Genomic DNA, 20,670 nt, shown 5'->3' with positions numbered 1-20,670 from the left:
CACCTCTTTTTCTTCTTTGCATGATGTGCTGTTTTGGGCCTATTTTTTTTAAATGCCATCTTGTCTGCAACTGCAGTGCCACTCCTAGATGGGCCAGGTGTTTGTGCCGCACACTTGTGTCGCTGAGCTTAGTCATACAGCCACCTCGGTGCAACCTTTTGGCCTAAAAACAATATTGTGAGGTGTGAGGTGTTTAGAATAGACTGGAAATGAGAGGAAATTAATGTTGTTGAGGTTAATAATATCGTAGGATCAAAATTACCTCCAAATTCTGTGATTTAAGCCGTTTATATGTTTTTTTTAAAAAATCCTCCAGATCCAAAACCAAAACCAAAACACGAAAGGGTGGTTTTGGCAAAAACAATCCAAAACCAAAACACGAGCTGGGAATTAGAACCAAATCCAAAACACAAAACTCGAAAAGTGCCTGCCGCACATCTCTAGTTTCAATATATATAAACTGGATATTTAGCAATAATAAAATAAATTTAAATATCAAGTTCTTTCTGGCTAAAATACTGTACACTGTGTCACATTAAGAAGAAATCTTAACTACATGTATACATACAATTGTCCACTTTGCTTTACTTTCATGTCACTCTGGCACTCATTTTGACAATAGATTTGTTTATTCTAAAATGTTTTATTGAATTTTTTACTTAATTAGGTATGAAAATATGAGGTACAAAAACTTGCAAACAAACATTAGCTATCTTCAGGACAATACCTTGTGACCTTAAGCTTTGCTGTTCTTAGCCCTCATCTACTACTGAATAAATGAAGTAAATCATTCTGGCACATAGATAATTAAATAATTATCAGCCACTTAATAACAGGGAGTGGGTGTTCAGAATTACCATATTAGACAGTGTCTTTAAGGTCTAATTGTTGCATTACATCAGAGTAACTCATTCATTATTCCTGTCATTTTGGGTGATAATTTGCACTTTAGGAGACAGCGACAATTTTAGCAGGTAATTAGAAACATGTCAGGTTTGGCCTAGTGAGTTACTGTCACAATTACAGCATTTATCCTGGTGTCCTCATTTACAGAAAAAAAGAAATGTAAGAGAATACAATTTGCATTATAGCATAAAATATACTTTCTGTAAGAATTTATGTACAATTAACACATAAATATAAGCTATATCTAAATATTATATTCTGATTCGTTGTATGAATTTATTTTTAAAGGAGATGGATATCCGTAGCCTATCTAATATTAAATATTATGATTTTAAACTTTTTATTAGCTGAGAAAAGCTGTAGTGTTCTGTGATAGGATGTAAATGGATCTCATGGTAAATTGAATCTTGTAAACCTTATTTTGCCAGATACTTCCCACTGGTGCCAAGTGCCTCTGTAAATCATGATAAATATTATGATGCAAGTAGGATTATACAACAATTATTTTTGTGACCTGTTCATATTGCACAATATATATTTCCGTAAATATTGTACACTGTAGTTTTTACTATGCAGAAAACGTAAAGAGCTTAAAGTGACGAGTTATGGCTAATCCAGTAGTTCTTAAACTCAGTCCTCTGGACCCCAAAGAGTTTGTTTTCAATGTCACCTGTGCATCTATATAATGTGACAGTTGGTAACACACCTTTGCCCAGCTAGGTGGTCGAAAAACGTTAACTATTTGGGGTCCTTTGGATTGGTGTTTTGAACAAAAGTACTAATCCCCAAAAAAGTTGAACATGCAATATAGGTGAAGTGCTCAAATTCACAAAAGTGTTTAGTATAAACAAGCAATTGAATAGGGATTCGAACACATAAATAGAGAAAATGATTGGTGCATGTTCACTGTTACAGATACATGCCTTATTTAAAACAGGGGTAAAAACCCTATAAACAATGTATATCATGCAGGTAAAAAAAAATCTGCCATGTTGTTAAGCATTAAGACAAACATGAAACAGTTAACACTAGCGGAAAATGTAGTAGTAGTAGTAATAATAACATTAATAATAATAGTAATAAATAATAATAATAATAATAATAATAATAATAACAGATGTGCGGCGGGCACTTTTCAGGTTTTGTGTTTTGGTTTTGGTTCTAATTCCCCACTCGTGTTTTTGTTTTGGCTTGGTTTTGCCAAAACCACCCTTTTCGTGTTTTGGTTTCTGGATGATTTAAAAAAAACCATAAAAACAGCTAAAATCAAATCATTTGCGGGTAATTTTGATCCTATGGTATTATTAACCTCAATAACATTCATTTCCATTCATTTCCATGTCTATTCTAAACACCTCACACCTCGCAATATTGTTTTTAGGCCAAAAGGTTGCACCAAGGTGGCTGTATGACTAAGCTAAGTGACACAAGTGTGCGGCACAAACACCTGGTCCATCTAGGAGTGGCACTGCAGTGGCAGACAGGATGGCAGATTTAAAAACTAGGCACCAAACAGCACATTATGAAAAGAAGAAAAAGAGGTACAATTAGGTAGCTGGATGACTAAGCTAAGCAACACAAGTGTGCGGCACAAACACCTGGCCCATCTAGGAGTGGCACTGCAGTTGCAGACAGGATGGCAATTGAAAAAACTAGGCCCCAAACAGCACATCATGCAATGAAGTAAAAGAGGTGCAATGAGGTAGCTGTATGGCTAAGCTAAGCGACACAAGTGTGCGGCACAAACACCTGGCCCATCTAGGAGTGGCACTGCAGTGTCAGATAGGAGGGCAGATATAAAAAAGGCCCCAAACAGCACATCATGCAAATATGAAAAAGAGGTGCAATGAGGTAGCTGTATGACTAAGCTAAGCGATACAAGAGTGCGGCACAAACAACATGGGACGTGCTGGAATTTGCACAGATTTAATACATGCACAATATTGGTGGCACCGGATAGCGTACCCCTAAACTATTTGAATAATAATAACCCTTTTATTTGAAGTTATTATAATAATATGCTGCACAGGTGAGCATACCCCTACACCACACAGGGCAAACCCTGTAAAAATAATTTGGATAATAATATAAGTAATGTCTATACAGTAACCCCTTTATTTGGAGTAAATAATATACAGCACAGGACACCACCACTGGACTTATGGCATCACAAGACACCAGGCAGCACCACTGGATTGGATTTATACGGAATTATATGGATTTATGTGGAATTATACGGCAAGATCAATGGACTTATACGATAGTACCACTGTAATTATATGGCAGGATCACTGGATTTATACACCATTACCACTGTAATTATATGGCAGGAGCACTGGAAGTATACGGCAGGATCATTGGAATTATACGGCAGGATCAATGGACGTATGCGGCATTATCAATGGACATATACGGCAGGATCACTGGATTTATACGGCAGGATCACTAGAATTATATGGCAGGATCATTGGAATTATACGGCAGGATCAATGGACATATACGGCAGTATCACTGGAATTATATGGCAGGATCACTGGAATTATACGGCAGGATCATTGGATTTATACTGCAGTACCGCTGGACATATACGGCAGTACCGCTTGTCATATACGGCAGGATCACTGGACATACTGAATATGGCAGTACCACTGAACATAAATGGCAGCACAGTGACACCACCACTGGACTGATGCAGGACAACACAGCACCACTGCAATTGTCTTGATTTATATAGCAGCACTGAACATATGGCAGCAGAGGACACCAGTGTGACTGGTCACTGGACTGACTGATATACAGGACACTACCACTGATCTGATGCAGGACAACACAGCAACACTGTAAGAGACTTATTATACAGCAGCACTGGACATATGTCAGCAGAGGACACCACTGTGACTGGACACTGGACTGACTGATGCACAGGACACTACCACTGGTCTGATGCAGGACAACACAGCAACACTGTAAGGGACTTATTATACAGCAGCACTGGACATATGGCAGCGGAGTACCCCTCTGTGACTGGTCACTGGACTGACTGATGCACAGGACACTACCACTGGTTTGATGCAGGGCAACACAGCAACACTGTAAGGGACTTGTTATTATAGAGCAGCACTGGACATATGGCAGCAGAGGACACCAGTGTGACTGGTCACTGGACTGACTGATGCACAGGACACTACCACTGGTCTGATGCAGGACAACACAGCAACACTGTAAGGGACTTGTTATTATACAGCAGCACTGGACATATGGCAGCAGAGGACACCACCATTGTGACTGGACTGATGCAGCACAATACACCACCACTGAGCTGATGCAGCACAATACAGCACCCTATACAGCAGCACTGGACATATGGCAGCAGAGGACACCACCACTGTGACTGGACAGATGCAGCACAAGACACGGACACTGAGAAAATGGAGACACGTCCTCTCTCTACACTCTCCAATGCCAGAGTGAAAATGTCGGCGACGCGCGGCTCCTTATATGGAATCCAAACCCCCGCAAGAATCCGACAGCGGGATGGTGACGTTTTGCCTCATTCTGGTTTCTGAGTCAGGCGGGAAAACCCGAGCCTGACTCAGATCCGGGGTCGGAGCGTGAAGTCCGGTAGGGTTCGGTGATCTGAGAACCGATCCCGCTCATCTCTAATAATAATAATAATAATAATAATAATAATAATAAGTAACCAAAAGTCAGAAATATGACCATCACTTCTCATAGGTACTTTTCAGGCCACTCAAATGATAAGGTACTGTTACAGTTTTCTTTTCTGATTTTACATAGTTTTAAATCTGGATTGGGCCAAGGCAAACAAAAGATGCTGACATGAACCCATTTATCATTCAGTGTCATGCAAAATTATTTACAGTAGGTTGTTGTTTTGGCTTCCTCCACCAAAAGAGTAGAGACATACTATACTGATAAAGCCCATTCTTTAGATAGATTCTGCTAAAAAAATTGCAGCCATTCCAAGACTACCAAGAGCTAGAAATAATTTCCCTTGCAAATTGATTAATCAATCTAAAGACAAACTTTATACACATTATAGCCTATAAATGAGAATCAACCATATAACTAACATTTTCACAGATTTGAACTTGTTTAGAAAATGTTAATTTTAGTAAGCGAATTCAAATACACTTCTTATCTTCAACAAAACTACTCTTTTCTCGTAAAACGTCAATGTCCTGCACATACTGTATCTTATCTAGTTTTCTATTTCTACAACACTGTACTCACTTCATACATAGGTAAATGAAATTCAGCCTGATATATATTCTATTCCAATAATGGCACACCAAACTGATCTACATGCAAAACTGCTCCCATACTCTGTGTACCATAGGAGGAAATGTAGCTCCTATGCAATCTTCCATAAACTAATTGTTTAAACTTATAACACTGGGAGTAATTCTCACCTGATTGCATGCTGCCATTCAATGCAGCACAGCAATCAGGTCAGAAGTGCACATGCATAGGCAGCGCAGTGCGCCGGCGCATGGCTGACATCTGATGGTTGTCGTTTTCTAGCGATCGTCTCTGCCTGATTGACAGCAGAGGCGTTCGCTGGGTGGGAGGGGGTAACATGTTCTATGGGCACAGACAGGACAAGGCAGGCGTGGCCGGACCCAGTGGGGAGGGGGGGGGGTGCAGCGGCTGTGTGAAGTCACACGCAGCCGCTGCGACCCAGGCAGCGATGAGTAGCTCCCGGCCAGCATGCAAAAGCTGCGCTGGCCGGGAGCTACTCCTAAAGTGCAAATGCATCGCCACTGTGTGATGCTTTTGCACTTTTGCAGGGGTGGGGGGTCGGGCCTGACATGCGGGGTGGACTAGCCCTGTGCTGGGCATCCCCCTGCATGTCTGTGTTACTGATCGTAGCCCTGCTAAATTTTGCAGAGCTACGATCAGGTCTGCATTATGCCCAATATCCCTTTACTTTCCAAACAAACCTTCTTTCCTTCTTTAATTTACACCCAGTCTTTCCACCCTTGACACCTCTTGCAACCTTCAGATGCTTCTCTGCTTTCCTGAAACATTTTCCCTTCTCAACACATCCAATAACATTACCTCCATTATTTTCAACATTACCTGAATGTCAAAATAGACACTTCTTATCATCACACCCCAAAAACATGTTCCAGCAACCATATACACTCCAAACTTCTAAGCTCCCTATCTTAACTTAATGACTGCAAATACAGTAGTTCACATGTTCAATCTGTTTCTCTAATATACTAATAAAATAATCTATTAATCAAGCCTCTCTTTCCTGTTACTACCCTTTTTACTACATGATTGACTTATATACAGCCACAGCTCTTTCTCTCCTCTCATTCCTTTTTGGACTTTCTGCAAATGAGCTTCCACCACCAATATTCCACTGAGACACACAAAAGTGATCAATGATTTACTTACAGCAAAAAGTCTTCTACCATTCTTCCTTTATACCTTTCCTTTACACAGATTTTCCTGATTTACTTCCTACTATGTAAGCCACTCCTTTAGTGTTTCTACAACTGACGCCAGCACTCCTCCGCTATTATCTGTAAGGGTCCCACAATGTGCCTAACTCAGCACTCTGATTCTCCTACTGTACATCTCTTCTCTTCTTGAACTAATTAACTCACTCGTAGTTAGGCAGCATTTTGTTGTATGGTGATTTAAAGTTGACCTAGAATACAAATGCTGAAGTTTAAATCTGACCACACTTGTTAAAATGGCTTCCTTTGCAGTGCAACATGTTTTTTCCCCATTTACTCTATACATTCAAATACCACCCAATGCTTCTCTCACTGCAGGCTACTGGCCACTTTTATTCTGTGGAAAACCCCATGGTGTGCCACTTCTGCAGTGTCATCAAAAAAGGCACAAAAGGGGCAACCCCTCCTACCTCCCTCATATTCATTGCAAAACAGTATTCAGAATACCAAATTCAGAGCAGGATGTAGCAGGACTATCACTGTCATGACAGACTTGACTGTGCAGAATAGCCACTTTAAGAAGCCTGTTTTTCAAACAGTAATAATAGTAGGGTCTCTGTCATCACACCAGTGGTGTTGCCTGGGCCTTTTTGGACCTGTCACTTCTTTTGTGAAGCATTGACTTGTGAAGAAGCCTATGTAATTTTAGAAATGTTACATAAAGTTTTTTTGTTCTTTAAGATTAGCTGAAAGGTTGGTTGGAGTACATGGATTTTTTGTCACCTCCAACCTCCTATGGGCCTTCCTACACTAGCTGATCTTCCACTAGCCCCTCTTGCTCCTCCCCCTGGACCTCTGCATGGAAGGTTCCTGTGAAACATCCAATCAAGAGTCATTATAGGTTTTCATACTAAAAAGCTGTAAAGATAAATGATGTCCAAGGTTCCAAAAATCAGATATTTAGAAATTACAGCCATTAAGCTATGAAGGCCTGATTCCAGACAATCCTCACATGCTGGATTTCATTGCCAACGATTTATAAAGTACATATCATAACTGTTACTGAATTACTGAATATAATGGGTTCTATACTCATTTTATCATATGTTAAGTCATAAGACCTATTTGGGGTATTATTAGTTATGCAAACTAATGTCATAGTCTAATAAAAGAGTATATCTTTCTGCATACATATGCTGATAACTCTTCATGTGGAAATTGAAAGGTCACTCGAGCATTGCTCCCATTAGGCTGCTGCTTTATTCCAGGTGTATAAGTGTAGTTGCTTTATATGCAGTCAGTTTGACTAGAATGCTAAGGTGCAGTATGGCAGTGCCATACCCAGTTCCTCATATACTGTATTACAATAATTAGGATGAGGAGTTCCTCCCTTGATAAACTAGCAGCTCTCTAATTTGTGATGCACTGAGGTGATTGAACAACTGCAATATTGATTAACTGCCTATGAAGGTGAGGGCTGTACTTGTCAGAATCCCAAGACTAAGGGGGGAATTCAAATGTTTGAAAAGTCGGTTGGGTGTCTGTTTTTTCCTGTCTATTAGATAGGAAAAAACAGACATCCAACTGACTTTTCAAACAATTGAATATCCCCCTTATAATCCACTGTGGATCACTAAAAAAACCCACTAAACTAAAACTACTGTGAAGCACAGTTTCCCATTAAATATAATAAAAAAAGCATTATGTGTATGCACATAATAAGTAAATGTACACCAAAATTTGGATAGAAAATACACTAAAGTACACTGCCGAAGGGTATATACAGTATAACTCTTCTTAGATTCAACATACATTGAATTGGTTCATAATTCATCAATATTAAAGAGAAATATAAATTATATTAAAAACATGCAAAGGAAGTGTGTCTCAGCATTAAATAAGATACACACAGATCCCATCTGCTCCAATTCACTTGAATACAGAAGACTAATAAGCCATGAAGTTAGAGCAGCTTCCAGATGTTTTGGGTCTCCTGCTTTGATTTGAGGCAAGTGGTGCCTCAAAGTCTGTTCTATTATCAAAACCATTCGGCCCATGCCTCCATCACAATCCTCAATGCACCTTGCCTGTGGTTCTCCCTAACTATGGCCTTCTACAGTAGTCCACCAGCACAGATATTCTGCAGTTCCATCCACCCTCCACATGGTCATATTGGGTTGTATTTGTCATCCCACACTGCATAGCATACTCCTTCCATGAGTCCAATATTTTGGACAGAGAAATTACCCGTTCCTTTAACTCCCTCCTCTCCCTCTCCTAACCCTTCCTACTCCTTAGAAACCTCTCACCTTGGACTTTTTACACACTCACATTTATTCAACTTGAGGCCCATGGTGATCTTTATGTTACCATTTTATGTTGCTGTGCATGGGGAATGCATTATTCAGAGCTCCTCAGCTGTTCTACTGCATTTTATATCTTGATCATCCGTAAACTCATTTATTTGAACACAGAAGGATTCAATAAGCCTTGTAAGAAATCTATGGTACTTTATTTCTCATACTTTAACAGCAGGGGAGGGGTATTGTATACCTAGAGGATATTCACTTCTTAAGAACACAACAACCTGAACTTAGCTCCAAATGTTATCCACACACCTACCACACCTGTGATCATTATCAGAAGAACCTTTGTTCCTTTCAAAGTCATTCTTGATCCAGAAAGGCAGTAACTGTTCCTTGTACAGTATGTGATCATTACAACATTATCTATTACATGGTTAACGTGTATGCTCCCAATCACTGTCAATATTGTTAATTGCATGCAGTCAGTGGAGGCTCCAGAGGTGGGGCAGCAGCGCAGTCCAAAATTCAAAAAAGGGACCCACACCAACTGCCAGTGAGTCCTGGTCAATGATGTTTGGCCACTACTTCATTCAGTGTATGACCATTTATCCCAGCACTGCAGTAGTAGAGTGATTGGGGAAGGGGGGGATATCAATTGCCAGACTAAACCTTTACCAAAATCTCTACAAGGTTTCCTACATTCATTTGTGTTTGTGCTCCTCATAACCCTATCTGTTGTTAGGTGCATGGAGGATGACAGAATTTTTCAGTTAAGAAATGATCGTTTAACTCTCACGTTACAATTTCCATAATAGACTCAGTATAAGTATGGAACCAGCCCAGACCATTTTAGATGCCCACAACATGACTATAACATTTTTGATATCCAGATTTATTTTTTATTCATGACAATGGTGACTCAACTATAGGCTCAATTCCGGAACTATTTCACTAGAAATGCTGGGCTTATACTGTAGTTTCCCCAATGTTGCTTTGGGATGCATACAAGGTGGTAATCCATGGTAACTTGATCAATGCTTCTTCCTATTCTAAAAACCTTAGAACAAAGACAATACTTGAACTTTCAAATCAAGTAAAGGTTTTCGATATAAAGCTTAAGACCTTGGGTTTCAAGGATGACTATTCTCAACTGATAATTACTATGAGGTGAATTGAATCTACTATTGCCAGTCAAGGGTGAATATCTCCTAATGTGACTGAATCAGTCATTTTAAATGAAGGGGACAAGGCTGATAGGCTGCCAACCCCTAACCTGCAGTCCAAATTTAAAAACAAACTAACATATTCTTGCTATTAAGACCTCTGCAGGCAAACTGTCACACTATTTTTAATGCTGTAAATCACTGAGGAACACCTACCTACAGTATCTACAATTTCCTGTATATCTCCTCTTCCCACTCCACACCATCATGTATATTATCAAGCCAACAATTTTTTTTATCAACATGTAATTTACCCCACCTTACTCCCACAGCATCTGTGACATCGCAGAAGGTGAAACTGAAGCACATGAAATCTAACAAAGCTTCAGGTCTAGATGGTCATACAGCAGCATATTCTAAACAATTCCATAATGTTATTATTACCAGAGTTCTGCAATAGCATACTAAAAGATTAACCTTTTTAAGTAGACAAAAAATATACTGATCCTAAAAGCAAGGAAATAGCCTACTAGTTGTGCTTAATTAGAGCTATCTTATTTTTAAACACTAACCTACAAATATATTAGTGATGCTACTGAATTCAGAGTTGCCCCAATTGATTTATAATGACCAGGTGGGTTTTATATAGAATTGGCTTTGGATCTAAATTATTGTCACATTTTGGTTTTGGCAAAATCACTCTCAAATTTTCTCGTTTGTTTTTTTGATCTAAATTTCTTAAAAAATTTATAAAAACAGCTAAAATCATTAGAGATGAGCAGGCTTGGATCTCAGAGATCAAAGCAAAGCTGATCTTACCCAATCTGAGGATCTCTGATCAACCCACCAACCTGATGCATCATCAGCAGCCATTGGATCTCTATAATACCCCCGTGGCAGTGATTCAGGCACCATTTCTCACTGTCCACTGCTGTGCTAGCTGCTTGGCTATGTTGTCTCCATCGACTGCAGTGTCCATTGTCTATTCACTCTCAGTGGCTGCTGCTGTATCCACAGTCCATCCACTCTCAGTAGCTGCTGTGTGCACTCTCCATACATTATCATTGATTGCTGCGCTATGTCCACCGCCCATCTACTCTCAGCGGCTGCTGCTGTACTGTGTCCACTGTCCATCCACTCTCAGTGGTTGCTGCTGTGTCCACTGTTTATACTACTCTCCTTAGTGTAATATTGTCTGAGGTAAACTAAATTTACAGTACAGGCAGTTAGCAAATCATTATTATTTTTATAGTGCAGGAAAATAGTTATAAATCTATTGTGTCACATTGACTCTGCAGGCTGTACCTCACTGCATTCACAATATATATAAGCAGTGTGATTCCATGGTGTCATTTGCGGGAAAAAAAATCAAAAAGTTAAGAAAAAGCATTATTTAAATTAAAGTCAAAAAGTGTTTTTTTTTTTAAATGTGTGTGCACTTTCCCCCACTGTGTGTACATATAAGTGCACTGATATCCGGCCGTGTGAGCAGCCATTTGTGGGAAAAAATATATATTGTGCAATTGTTTACACTACTCCTTCTGTGTATTACTGCATTTTTTGCATACACATAATATCTGAGATACCCCGCGGTGTGAGCAGTCATTTGCAAAAAAAACTAATATAAAAAAAGATATATTATTCTATTGTTTGTACTACTTCCTCTGTGTATTGTACAAACCTAGTGTGTTTGCTCACATACATATAAGCACTACGATACCCCACAGTGTGATTGGGCATTTGGATAAAGCAGTGAAAAAAAAATAGTTCTATTGTTGTTACTACTCCTTATGTGTATTTTACTTACCCCACTGCATTTGTTTGTATGCATATATGAGAGTGTTATGATACCCCGCAGTGAATGGCCATTTGCGAAAAAAGCAGTTAAAAAACATATATTGTTATATTGAGTGTACTACTACTTCTTCTGTGTATTGTACTACCCCACTGCATTTGTTTACATACAAATAAGCCCTGTGATACCCCACAATGTGAGCAGTCATTTACTAAAAAAGTAGACAAAAATTTATATTTTTTTTATTGGTTGTATTACTTCTTTTAGTTTGTCTAGATGAATTGCGATCAATTGAGAGAAGAGCAGGAGTGGCAACCAAATACTAACTTGAATCTGCCACCAATCTTGACAATGCTGGTCCTTTAATGTCACCTACTAAAGCCAATGTCCAAAATGAAAAAATCCAATATACAGTGGCAAAGAAAAAACACCATTATAAAGGGAAAGTTTGGTGCAAAAAAATATACTATTTCCAATATTCTATTAACCACATGAAGTGCAAGTAAAGTCTCATGCTTTGGAAAATTTATCAGTGGTGGTTCTGTAACTATCAGTGAAGCATCTTCTTCTGCTTTTCATAACAATGTAAGCCCTGCTCACTCAGAGTCTAGAAGATTTGTCAAAAATAGAAACTACTGAGGCAGTAGTACAACTTGTGTTCAGAAATGTTACAAATCCCTGAGAAGAGCCTAAGAGTGTCCACAAATGCTATGTGTGAGCCTGACCTTTCTGAAACTATACTAATACAGGAGCCTCCTTCCACCATTTCAGCACCCTCTGCAAATATGGAGACGAGCAGCACAAGTCAACACATTGAGAATGCTACCATGGACGTACAACAGGATGAGATGGATATTTGCGTAGGTGATGCTGGTGCATTTAAGTGAAGTGACAAGTGACACTGGGCCTTATTCAGAGATGTAAGATAATGCAGCTGCAAGTGTGATTTTCTCCGCAACACAACTGCAGATATCAAAAAGTGAAGCTGATGCCCAGAAATGAAAAGAGATGCCCACCGGAGTTACTGCAACTCATTTGCAATTTAATACACATACACAGCCTCTATGCAAGAACAAGGAACATCAGGCTGAATGGTAGACCAGGCTATGTCTACTGGATCCAGCAGTAGTCACACAGGCTCTATGTTTTTATACATTAAAGCAGGCAACTGACATCAAATACTTCCCCCGAAAATGGCCATAACACACCTTTGCATTAGTGGGGATTGCATTCTAGCAACCAATCCCCACTAACTCCATTGTGACACCCCCAAATGGTCACATCCTGTCAATCACTTTGCAATGGAGTTTTCATTGCAAGAAGATTCAAAGCAGCACCATAATGCATGCGCAATACAAAAACAGCACATACAAAAACAGCACATGCGCAGTTAGCCGATAATTGCTCTGTTGCATTGAACATTGGTTTTGGTAACTTCTCTGAATCAGAAACACTATCACTAAGGATTCATGGAATTTCTCCTTGGGCTATCCATAGAGGTCGTTAGGCAAACTGACTTAATAATTATTTATCCAGATCTTAAATGCAGCTAGATACCTTTTAACCTCTTATTGGAAGGACCCTTTTTGCTTACCAGCAAAATTTGGCATCTGGCAGTGATGTAAAATAATTACCACATACTGTAGCTCCAAAACAACTTGTATGAGTTTTCCTAGTGATGTCGCCTATGATATAATGAGACCCTGATTGCTTTCCTACTAGTATTAATATCCATATATTAATGTAAATATATATATTTTTATCATTCAATAACTTATCATAATTAATAACTGACTATATACCATTTAATAACTTACTTGCAAGGTTATGCCAAGGAAATATACCTTTAAATAATTAGGGTAATTTTATTCAAGAAAGATTGCACATAAGATGTATGTAGTAGAGTGTATTTTCATAAGGAATTTATTCTCAATAAAGTTTAAATATATTATAAAACAGCATTATCACATTGTAAGATAAATACTTATCTTGTCAAATACAGTAAAAATCCATTTTATTTAAATTATTTTTGACTATATGTGTGTATGTATGTTTAAAATATATAGAGAAATATAAAAACCAATGTTGGCTGCACTCGAGTAAATAAACCAGAACATAAGCACAGGTCTAGTCCTATGTTTTGAAGCCTGTTTATTACATCATCAATTATATACCCTTAAAATGATGTAACAAACTAACATTGAAATTAAATAGACATGTACTTGTGGTCTGGTTTATTTACTTAAGTGCCGCAGACATAGGTTCACTATTGTTGAACTTCCGGCTGAAGTACCTATGGAGGGCACAGAGGCTACTTGTGTATACTGAATGTAAGTGCCACCCAACTCTGGACTGTATATATACAGTATATATATATATATATATATATATATATATATACACATACACACTCAGGTCCATAAATATTGGGACATCGACACAATTCTCATATTTTGGACTCTATACACCACCACAATGGATTTGAAATGAAACAAATAGGATGTGCTTTAACTGCAGACTTTCCGCTTTAATTTGAGGGCATTTGCATCCAAATCAGGTAAATGGTGCAGGAATTACAATGGTTTCTATATGTGCCATCCACTTTTGAAGGGACTCTGTGCAAACCCACGATGCTCATTGTACCTGTACGATGCGCCTGCGGGTTGAATACAGTGTGTGTTACAGTTCCGGTCTGATTCAGTGTGGGTCGGATACAGTGTGGGTTGGAAACAGTGCAGGTTGCAGGCAGTGTGGATCCAATACAGTGGAGTTCGGATACAGTGTGGGTGGAAAATAGTGTGGGTCGGATACAATGCGGGTTGGATACAGTGCAGGTCAGATACAGTGCAGGTTACAGACAGTGTGGGTTGGATACATTGCAGGTCGGATAAAGTGTTGGTTTCATATAGTGTGGGTTGGATACATTGCAGGTCGGATACAGTGCAAGATGCAGACAGTGTGGGTTGGATACAGTGTGGGTCAGATGCAGTGCAGGTTACAGAAAGTGCGGGTTGGATACAGTGCAGGGTATAGACAGTGTAGTTTGGATACAGTGTGGGTTGGATACAGTGTGTGTTCAACACAGTACAGGTCCGATATAGTGCAGGTTACAGTGCAGGTTGGATACAGTGTGGGTTGGATACAGTGCAGGTTGCATACAGTGCATGTTAGATATAGTGAAGGTCAGATACAGTGCGTGATGGGTACTGTGCGAGTCAGATACAGTGCAGATTACAGACAGTAGAGAGTGAATACAGTGTTTGTCAGATACAGTGCAGGTCAGATACAATGTGACATATATAATGGTAGATGCTCAATCAGCTTAATGATATCGTTCAGGTGCTCAAAAGGGAGGGGTATTACTAAGCAAGAAAAAAGAGAGACATTGTTTCCCCCAGCACCCTGAATGATAACAGTAACCAGATATAAATCCCACATAATATTAGAATTCAGAGATCTTTGATACACATATTTGCGCAAATGTGTGACTAAGCCCCAAAGCCGCTTCAAGGCGTCTCTGTATATTTGGGGTCCCTAGCACTATATCTAGGTGCAGGGGGTGGCACCCCAAAACACCAACATAAGCCAAAAAGCCCAGGGCAGCATACCAGTGAAAAAACTATAGTGTTAATAAATTAGTATTTAGGAAGCCGAAGCTATAGAGAAGGTGATACAAAAATTAAATGTAATTAAAATAGAGAAATAGTGTTGAAAAATTAATAAGTGAAAAGTGTTAATAGAATGTAAAGGTATGCCACACTAAAGCCATCCAGCTCAGCCAGTCCAGAGGCACCACACCACACACACACAGATACAATGTGAGTAAGATACAGTGCAGGTAACAGTGCTGGTTAGATGCAGTGTGGGTTTGTTACACCAATAGTGCACCTACTGTGGTGTGAGGAGGGTGATGCCAGCAGTGTTGGCAGAGCAGGAGTGCAAGGTGTCCTCTGTGCAGGTGTCCAAGCGATGCTGGCAGTGCGGCGGGGTGCCGGCGGTGACCTCTATGAAGGGATGCCAGCAGTATCCTCTATGCAGGGGTGCCAGCAGTGTCGGCAGTGTGGGGATGCTGACTTTATCCTCTGTGTAGGGATACCGGTGGTGTTCTCTGTGTGGGGGTGTCGGCAGTGCAGGGTTCTGGCTGTGTCCTCTGTGTGGGGGTGATGGCTGTGTCAGCAGTGTGGGGGTACCAGTGCTGTCCTCTGTGTCGGCAGTGTGGGGGTGCCACTGGTGTCCTCTGTGTGGGTGTGACTGCTGTGTTGGCAGCACAGGGGTGCCAGCTGTTTCCTTTGTGCAGGGGTACTGGCTATGTTGACAATAAGGGGGTGAAGGCTGTGTCCTCTGTTTGGAGTTACCAACGGTGTGAGAAGTTTCGGGTGCTTTTGATGTTCTCTGTGCGGGGGATACTGGCTGTGTCAGCAGTGCCAGCAGTGTAGGCAGTGTAGGGTGGCAGTGATGTCCTCAGTGCAAGAGTGCCAGTGGTGTCCTCAGTGTGGGGGTGTAGGGGTGCCGGCAGTGTGGGAGTGTCAGCAGTGTGGGCAGTGGTGTTATCAGTGCGGTGGGGGCCGCCATCTTGGTCCACTGAAGTCTATGGGGATGCACTGATTGGCTAAGAGCCATGAGAGCCAATCAACTCATTGAATTAAATGGGACTGGTGCCTGAGGCAAAACCTCAAGATCCAACAGCGGGATCAGTGACAAGCAGGGAGATCCGAGTGGTTGCAGAGAGATGATATTTAGCCATTGTAGTACAAAATCCAGGTGTGTTCAGATCTATTGTGTGGGTAAGAGAGAGTGTTCTTTATGGCATCAGATGGCATATTCAGTCTGTGGTTACAATCTGGGGTTGTGTTAAGCAGAGGGTGTGGAAAAAATCTATTGTCTCATTTCCAGGTAAGATTTTGTATGTCAAATGGTAATTTTTGTTCATATGCTAATGGACTAAGCCATCTGGTTCCTGATCATGTATCAGTCTATGGGGGATATTCAGTACGGACTGTAATCATTTCTTTCGCATGTTGGGGGCCGCACATCGCAGGGCAAGGCCGCCCAGCGTGCAGAATTGCCTGCCCATCTGCTGCGACGGCAATTTGTTTGAGGTCTCAGCAACTGTGGACGATCCCCTGCAGCAGCAGCTAGGCTGCGTAAGCAGGAGGTCTGCTGCATTTTTTAGATCAGTGTGGCTGCATGTGATGTCACACAGTCGCTCCGAAAATGTAGCCGCCCACCCCCATTTTTGACATGCCGCCCCCCACAACGGTCCATCACAGCACCTCGCCCGCTTGCCCACTCCACAAATGCCTCTGCCTTTTAATCAGGCATAGGCGTTTGCAAACACTGCGAGCTGAACTGATTCGGCTGCCATGCATTCACAGGACGGTACCTGCATGTGTGCACTGGCACTGCCAACGGGGTTATTGTGGTCGCATTGCTTAGAGAGGTGACCTGAATAAACGCCTATGTGCAGTAAAATAAATACATTTAAATATACTGTATAGAAAATTATAATTAAGGAAATACAAAGATACTCTAACAGCCTCCAACAACCGATCACCTCTTGGACCCCCTTCCATAGGCCTTTCAGACCTTTTGTTTTAAGATCCTGTGATATAGGTCTCCACTTTCTTCACAATAAACACTTTTCCCCCTCTCTCTGTGTTGTGATAAATTGTGATATTAAATTTGAAATGTACATATAAAAAAAAAACAGATGCAAAGGGGCATATCCAATTGAGTTTTTTTCCTCAAAAATTATTGCGACTGTCGCACCCATTTTTGCATTCACCATGGGAATGCGTGCTCCAGTGATGTTTGGTAAGGTAAGTGTCCCAGGAGGCACCGGCTAGTACCAGAGCCATATTTACATGCAATATATGAGCCCAAGGGTGCATGTGGGCATTATACACAGGTGCAGCAATACAGCTGCTGGATATTTGGTGAGTTTTGATCAGAGATGTGCGGAAAAGGTAGGGAGGTGAGGCACTGCCTCACCTGTCATAGGTTTTTTACTCCAGAGTTTTGTCTATAAAAATTATTAGAATAATACAAAAAAGATATTATAATGTATTCTATGTATTTTTCATATACTTTATAGAACAATTTCTGGTGTATACGTTAGTAAGACAGGAAAAGCTCTGCCTCAACTCACCACACGTCACTGGCGCGCTCCCTATTCTCATGCTATCAGATTGAAAAAAAATCGAATGTTGTCATTTTTCTGCCAAAACTTACAGGAATTATTTCTTTTTTATTTAGCTATCAGCCTGTACAAATAAATGCAAATAAACATTGGGTAACAGTATAGATGCTTCTTACTATCTCAAAGAAAACTATTTTTAAAATGTAAAATTTCTCAGCAGTGCATTTTTTTTAGTTAAAAAGTAAAGAAAAGATAAAAAGCTATTTTCTTTTTCATTTAAATATATTATTCAGTTAAATTTGGCGTGTATAAAACTGTTAAAAGTTGATTTGGGGGTAATTTGAGGCCACTTCAAAAATAAAAAACACCTTCAGAGCCCATCTGCAAAGTTAAATACACCTGTATCTTCAATATTAAACAGCCGTTTACTTTTCACACATATTTTAACCCATTATTCAACACTTTGCAGAATTTCACTACAATAATAACATGTAATTATTGACCCAATTAAACAAATTGAACACTTCCAATTGCCTAATTAGTCATTAGGGTGTGTACCAGGGGTTCTGAATGAAGTCATAACATTTTTACCTTTAAAAGTTTTCACATTGAAGCTGTGTGAAAATCTGATTTAATATCTATAGATGGATCCTTCCTATTAGTAGTCATGGGTCATTTGCTGTGAATAGTGTGACCGTGGCTGTGTGGGTTCACTGTGAAAAGGATGCACATGGGTGCAACTAGTTGAAATCACAATGCGTGCACCTGTGTGAGATATAAATATTTGCAGCCAAAATGTATGTATCTAATTGAACACCAGAACCCTATAGCTGGCCAAATTTTGAGCACCACAGAGAATTTTTTTTTACCATATTGAACTGAATATGTCCCATACGGATGGCGGTCGTTAGGTCGACAAGCATTAAGGCGACATACATTGGGTCGACCACTGAAGGTCGACATGCATTATGTCGACATTGTCATTAGGTTGACATGTACTAGGTCGACATGGAAAAAGGTCAATATGAGTTTTTCACATTTATTTTCATTTTTTTTACCTTTTTCATACTTAACGATCCACGTGGACTACAATTGGGAATGGTAACCTGTGCCAAGGGCAGTGGTAGCAGAGCAAGGCACCTTGCCCGAAGCATGGCGAGTGAAGTGGTGCACTAATTGGGATTCCCTTTCACTATTCGAAGAAAACGACACCAAAAACAGTCAAAAAAACTCATGTCGATCTTTTCACATGTCGACCTAATGACCATGTCGACCTAATGCATATTGACTTTCAGTGGCCAACCTAATATATGTCGACCTAATGCATGTTGACCTAATGAACCACACCCGTCCCATACTGGTGGTGAAACTCCTGGCCCTAGCCATGTCAACAAATGTGGTTTTAGCCAAATTGAAAGTACAAGTTGAGTTGCTAGTGCAGTTCACAGTGGAAAATCTGCAATATACTGGAGCTCATAACTGGAGCTAAACAATGCATCATGTGGTGGCCCCATACACAATAGAATTTAAGATCAAGAAGAGGTATAAATACATGTAGTATCTTGAAAAAGAGAAAGGTTTTCCTCTAACACACCAAAGAGTATCAGCAATAAGACTTAAACACTACATGATAATAAAAATTCAGAGATCTTAGATTAATATATTTGCAAAGATATGGTTAAGCCACTAGTCTGCACCAAGGCTTCTCTGATACTGATGGTCCCTAATGCTACATGATAATTGCATCCACTCTGGGTCATATCATTGTTTTTTGCTATTACTGTTGTTGTTACTGTTTCTTATATTAAAGATTTCTGTGAACTCTCCAACGAAAAGAGCCCTGTATTGTGTGAGTTTCTTGATAGTAGATAGGGATAGTTACTCACCACCACTTCACAAGCACAAATGAACGTACCAAGACTCATTTAGAGTTTTATATCACCATGCATATAAAGGTATCTTTTACACTTCTGATCACAACACGTGAGAGATGTTCTGTTCAATAAAACGTACCACACTCACTTTTCAGCAGATGGAATTCTTATTCATATAGCGGTTTCTTTAGATAGATGAAACACTCCTCTCTCCAAAAAAATGATTTATTGTCACATGGTAAAATTGTACACAATCAACTAAAAAATCTTCCTATTCAATTCCAAAAAATGGTTCAATAGAAAAATGTGTGTCAGATGGAATAAGACAATCACAAGTAAATTCCGGACTTATACTCGTGTACACAAATGCTATTTTACCTTGGAATGATGCAAGTGGAGAAGAATGATAAAGTGTAAAAGATACCTTTATATGCATGGTGATATAAAACTCTAAGTGAGTCTTGGTACGTTCATTTGTGCTTGTGAAGTGGTGGTGAGGAACTATCCCTATCTACTGTCAAGAAACTCACACAATACAGGGCTCTTTTCATTGGAGAATTCACAGAAATCTTTAATATAAGAAACAGTACTACACATTTTGTGTTTATTTCTTGTTTTTGCATGCAATACTCGGCAGTTACTGGGATGACATAAAGAAATTAACAAAGGACTGCAAAGAATTCATGTGATGTATGCTCTTTATTAATATGTTTTAGTACAGTAGCGCCTTTGATCTTTCCTCCATTTACCTTTTTTAACTACCTCCGAGTCCTGACTCCTGACTCCAGCTGCCCTGGTCCCTGCCTGTCCACTGCCAGCAAGAAGAAAACAAGACACGGCAGTGACAGAGACGCTGCAACCTATACAACATGCCCAGCCAGCCCCCAGGGTCCTCTCTGCGCCAGCTGCAGGAGCATGATTACATCACAGTCACACTCCCAGCAGGCCAGGAAATGGAGGCGGTGCTAGGTGCCACACTTTTAGGACAGCCTAGTGTCCTCCAAACGTGACAGCGCATGCTGTGCTGACACTTCTGCCATTACTGGCTTTGT

The sequence above is a fragment of the Pseudophryne corroboree genome, chromosome 1 (genome assembly GCF_028390025.1).
Source record: "Pseudophryne corroboree isolate aPseCor3 chromosome 1, aPseCor3.hap2, whole genome shotgun sequence".
Taxonomy (NCBI): Eukaryota; Metazoa; Chordata; class Amphibia; order Anura; family Myobatrachidae; genus Pseudophryne; species Pseudophryne corroboree.
This window is presented reverse-complemented; position numbering follows the sequence as displayed.